The sequence below is a fragment of the Henckelia pumila genome, chromosome 1, assembly GCF_033568475.1.
Source record: "Henckelia pumila isolate YLH828 chromosome 1, ASM3356847v2, whole genome shotgun sequence".
NCBI lineage: Eukaryota > Viridiplantae > Streptophyta > Magnoliopsida > Lamiales > Gesneriaceae > Henckelia > Henckelia pumila.
In genome coordinates this window covers 54,938,259-54,944,488 of record NC_133120.1, presented here as the reverse complement: position 1 = coordinate 54,944,488, position 6,230 = coordinate 54,938,259, and positions in this window count along the sequence as shown.

Sequence of the window (6,230 nt, the reverse complement as noted above, 5' to 3'; positions counted from 1 at the left end):
TTGCTTCCACCCATTTCTAAACATAATCAACAGCCAGTAATATATAATATTGACCAAAATATGTAGGAAACGGACCCATAAAATCAATATCTCAAACATTAAACAATTCAACCTCTAAAATATTTGTAAGGGGAAATTCATGACGCCTAGATATATTTCCCATCCTTTGACATCTATCACATGATTTCACTAAGTTATAACTATCCTTAAACAAAGTTGGCCAATAAAAACCAGATTGAAGTACCTTAGCGACTGTCCTTCATGCTCCAAAGTGACCACCATACGGTGCATAATTACACTGTTCCAGAATTTCTTTCGCTTCAGCATCAGAAACACATCTCCTTATCACTTGATCTGAATACTTCTTATACACACGGGTCATCCCAAAGATAGAACTTGACATCATGATTTTTTTCCTTTGGTGATGATTAAGATCTGGAGGAAACACCCCATAAGAAAGAAAATTAACAAATATCAGCAAACCAAGGAATTTTATAATTTACCTCAAAGAGATGCTCATCCGAAAATTGTTCCTTAATGAGTTCATATTCCGCTTTTTCTTCCAACTCCAAACGAGACAAATGATCCGCTACAAGATTTTCGCTTCCTTTCTTGTCTCTATTTCAAAATCAAACTCTTATAACAAGAGTATCCACCAAATTAATTTAGGCTTGGCATCCTTCTTGGCAAAAATATAGCGAATTGCTGCATGTTCAGTATAAAAAATTACTTTAGACCTAATAAGATAAGACCTGAATTTGTCGAACGAGAACACCACATCCAACATCTCTTTTTTAGTAGTAGTGTAATTCTGTTGTGTTGCATCAAGAGTGCAACTGACATAGTAAATTGCTCGAAAAATCTTGTCTCTTCTTTGGCCCAAAACTGCTCCCACGACAAAATCACTGGCATTACACATCACTTCAAACGGCTCTTTCCAATCAGGCACAATCATGATAGGTGCAGAAATTAATGCCTCCTTGATCTTATTGAAAGCCTTCAAACACGCATCATAAAAAATAAAAGATGAATCTTTTTCTAATAAATTACATAAAGGTTTAGTAATTTTATAAAAATCTCTAATAAAGCGACGATAAAACCCAACGTGTCCCAAGAAACTTCTAATGACTTTCACATTGTTTGGCGGTGGAAGCTTTACAATCGCAACCACTTTATCTCGATCAACCTCAAGCCCATTAGATTACACTTTAAGCCCAAGTACAATGCCCTCTTGAACAATAAAGTGACATTTTTCCCAATTAAGCACTAAATTCTTTTCTTGGGAACGCTGCAAAACAAGGGTCAGATTGTGCAAACAATGATCAAAATAAGACCCAAAAGAGGAAAAACCATCCATAAAAATTTCCATGATTTCCTCCACCATATCCCAAAAAATAGCCATCATGCATCGCTGAAAAGTAGCTGGTGCATTACACAAACCGAATGGCATTCTTCTGAAAGAATAAGTACCATAGGGGCAAGTAAAGGTTGTTTTCTCTTGATCCTCTAGCGTTATGGAAATTTGATTATAAACATAATAACCATCTAAAAAGCAATAATTTTGGTAACCAGCCAACCTATCAAGCAATTGATCAATAAAAGAAAGAGAAAAATGATCTTTTCTAGTAGCCATATTCAACCTTCTATAATCAATGTAGACTCTCCAACCAGTGAACGAGTTGAGATCAACTTGTTTTTCTCATTTTAACCACATTCATAACCCTTTTTTTAGGAACAACCTGTACTGGCGACACCCAAGAACTGTCAAAAATAACATAAATCATACCAGCATTCAAAAATTTCAAAACTTCAGCCTTCACCACTTCTTTTGTTGAATCCTAACTTTTGGTGATAACAAAACAATATATAATTGTTATAGGACTACCACCAATTCAGGGTAAAACAGGTACATGTCATCCGATCGCACAAGAAATCAACCGCTTAATGTTGAGATATCAACCGCTCAGGATGTAGTGACCCGTATCCGGAATTAGCAATTAATGAGTATGTTAATCATGTGATCATGTTTAGATTAAGTAAAACATTATTAAGGAAATTTCAAATGGATAAACAGAGTCCAGAAATAGATCCAAGACACTCGAAAATGGCCGGGAAAGTTCCGAGGGTTCGGAGGATCCGAACCAGGTAAGAGGCTCCAAACTGGTTCGGAGGATCCGAACCTAAGATCGGAGGCTCCGAACTGCATGGCCAGCTGTCCGAGAATAATACGTAATTTGTGATGTCATTGATGGTACTTCGGAGGATCCAAAGCCAGGATCGGAGGCTCTGAAGTCATGAACGGAAGATCCAAACCGGAACGGAGGCTCTGAAGTTGAGTTCGGAGGCTCCGAACTTCGCCTATAAATAGGGGGGCCGAGATTTCATTTTTTAGTGCACCTTCCCTCTTTTCTCTCTCAGTTCCTTAGCCTTCTAGCTTAGATCTAGGGAATTCTAGGCGTCTTTTTGGGATTCCGGAAGTGGCATAGCGATCCAGGCGTCGTAGCGGAGCTGTGGCCTAGTTTTGAGGCAATTGTCAACATCGGGCTGACGACGGACGCAGGTATATCTATGATCTCCTTAAATTATTTAGGAGTATGCATTAGCTTAGTTAAGGCTTTTAGAGCTTAATTAATGATGCATGGGTAATTGAATTGTAGAGTTGATGATAGGCTTGGAACCTAGAGTGGGACTGCTGTTGGAACACGGTCGTTCTCCGGATTGAAAAATGATACCCGGTGCAGCGGAAGTTTTAAAATTTTATATGGAACGATTCCATATGGGTATCAAATTCCTACGATTAAAATTGATAATATAAAATTTAAACAATATAAATTTTACCTTAAAATCTCGAAACGAGATTATGGACACCAATAGATTAAACTGCTCTTGTTGTATATCCCAGGAACTGATGAACGAACAATTCTTTAATCAGGTCCATGAACAGAAGTTTAATCCCTCTGATACACTGCACTAGAAAGTCTATCAGAAGTTTCTGCGAAGAGATAGAACAGATATGATCTGCTAATTCAGACTGCAAATTCGAAATTCGCAGACTGAAAATTCTCTAAGACAGAGAGAGGGGGGCGGCCGAAATTCCTAGACTGGAGGCTAGGGTTTTTGAAAATCTGAATGTAAGTTGTATGTAATTTCTGTACTGCAATAACTTATTTACAATGTGGGCTGCTAACAGCTTAGGGCCCATTAGTCCTAAGTTCAAGCCTGACAAGCAAAGCCCGCATGTTCAGAAATTAATATAAAATTCATCGTGACTCAGATTGATAAACCAATTTCATCAATGTGCACAGAAACCATTTCTGCATCTTTTAAAGTCAAGATAAATTTTCTGAATCCGAATTCAGTGGTTTCCAAAAATGTCCATCACTATGTCATTTTAGGAAATCTTACTCCCTCTACTCTTAAATAAGAAGTCCCACTTCTTTATTCACTAAATTTAACTCTTTAAATTTAATTATCTCAACGGGGATTAAAAATCCATTACTTGTGTGACCCTCAATGGTTCAGGGATACAGCTAGCCGTGGGCTCACAACTCCTTGTGACTCGGAACAACAATTTCCGACTTGCCCATCGAATCATGGTAAGAGCGCCTAGCAACATCGCCCCATGATTCCCTAGGTATCACTGATAGTGCCTGCAAGAACCAATAGATTTTGGTTAGCGTACAGTACGGTCCCTTCATCCATATATCCCGATCGAATCAACAACTATTGGTAAATCGAGAGTCGTTCGAGATTCGATAACTATGCAATGCATCTTGAAGATCAAATAGTGACATCGCATGTGCTACTAAGAAACCATTTCTTAAAACACATCATGTACTCTGGCCAGAGATTCGTCACACTAATATCTCCTCAGATTGCATAGGATATCCACACTCGCAAGTATGTGGTGAATCCTTGACAACAAAGCATTGACTCCTATATGTGTCGTAACTGTACCCAATCCCGACACCTGATGACCCCAATAGAGTCGGTAAACGAGTCAAAATACAGTACTAGCATATAGAGTCTCAATGATGTTTCAAGTAGTAAGGACTAATGGTGTACAACCAAAAACGCGGACTTTATCCACTCGATAAGTGATAACCACTTGGAAAGTCCGAATAGGGTAGTTCGATCATTCATCATATGAATATCCATTTGCATGCTTCGAACATCTCTATGTTCCCTACCAATGAAACGTGGTACTCTGCATCGCAAATGCTAGTCTCAAACTCGAGCGATCCTTATCCTTATTAACGGACGGCTCAATCGACTAGGAACTGTTTAGAATATACAGTGACTATAAGATGTGTTTCATGATAGCCATCCCCATGTGCCACCACATCTTACATACACTATAGTATATTCAAGGTCTTCATCTAAACATCTTATAGTATGTCACAACATAATAATATGATAAAAGATAAAGTAAATGTCATTATAAAAGTGTAAATTATATTAAACAAAAGATTGTTTATACATAGAGTCATAAAAGCCCTTAGCCACAAGTTGGCTCACCGGGCACCCACTCTTTCAATCTCCCACTTGCCCTAAAGCCAACTAGTCATACTACGTAGTCCCATTGCTTCGCGATGTTTGTCAAATAATGGTCCTGGCAAGGGCTTAGTAAGTGGATCAGCGATATTGTCTGCAGAGGCCACTCTCTCGACAGTGATGTCTCCTCTTTCCACGATCTCCCGGATGATGTGGTATTTCCTCAGTACGTGTTTGGATCTTTGATGAGACCTTGGTTCCTTTTCCTGAGCAACGGCACCCGTGTTGTCACAGTACACCGGGACTGGACCAACAGCTTCAGGAATGACGCCCAACTCTTGGACGAAATTCCTCATCCAAACGGCCTCTTTAGCAGCAGCTGATGCCGCAATGTATTCTGCCTCAGTGGTGGAATCTGTTGTGGTGTCCTGCTTGGAACTCTTCCAAGAGACAGCACCGCCATTGAGCATGAACAAAAATCCAGAGGTTGACTTCGAGTCATCCACGTCACTTTGGAAGCTAGAGTCGGTATAGCCTTCCAATTTCAGTTCTCTTCCTCCATAAACCATGAATACATTCTTAGTTCTTCTCAAGTACTTAAGAATATCCTTCACGGCTTTCCAATGCATTTGACCGGGATTGGCTTGATATCTGCTCGTGACACTCAGAGCAAATGCCACATCCGGTCTGGTGGATATCATCCCATACATGATACTCCCTATGGCTGACGCATATGGTATGTGTGTCATTTTCTCTATCTCTTCGTCAGTCTTGGGACACATAGACTTGGATAGAGAGACTCCATGACACATAGGTAGATGTCCTCTCTTGGACTCATCCATTGAAAACCTTTTCAATATAGTGTCGATGTAGGTAGCTTGAGTAAGTCCTATCATTCTCTTAGATCTATCTCTATAGATCTGTATCCCTAGAATATAGAACGCCTCACCCAAATCCTTCATCGAGAATCTACCTGATAACCATATCTTTGTTGACTGCAACATCCCTACGTCATTCCCAATGAGTAGGATGTCATCAACATAAAGTACTAAGAATGTTACCGCATCCTTAACTACTTTCTTGTACACGCATGGTTCCTTCGGGTTCTTGATGAAACCAAAATCCTTTATTGTTTCATCAAATTTCTGGTTCCAACTTCTTGATGCTTGTTTTAGACCATAAATTGATCTCTGAAGCTTGCATACCTTATGCTCGCTTCCCATGGAGGTGAATCCTTCAGGCTGCATCATATATATTTCTTCCTTAATGTTTCCATTAAGAAATGCAGTCTTCACATCCATTTGCCATATCTCATAGTCATACCATGCTGCTATGGCAATTAGGATTCTTATGGACTTGAACATTGCGACTGGTGAAAAGGTTTCATCATAGTCAACTCCTTGTCTTTGAGTATAACCTTTTGCAACCAATCGTACCTTATAGGTCAAAACCTTGCCATCAGGCCCAAGTTTTCTTTTGTAAATCCATTTACATCCTATTGGAACAATTCCATCAGGAGGATCTACTAAAGACCAAACTTGGTTTGAATGCATCGAGTCTATTTCCGACTGCATTGCTTCAAGCCATAAATTAGAATCCGCATCATAAATTGCTTCCTTGAAGTTTCTTGGATCACATCCAATATCGGGTTCACTTTGATCCCCTTCAAGAAGAAGACCATATCTAACAGGAGGCCTAGAAGTCCTCTCGGATCTTCTAGCAATAGGCGTGTCTTG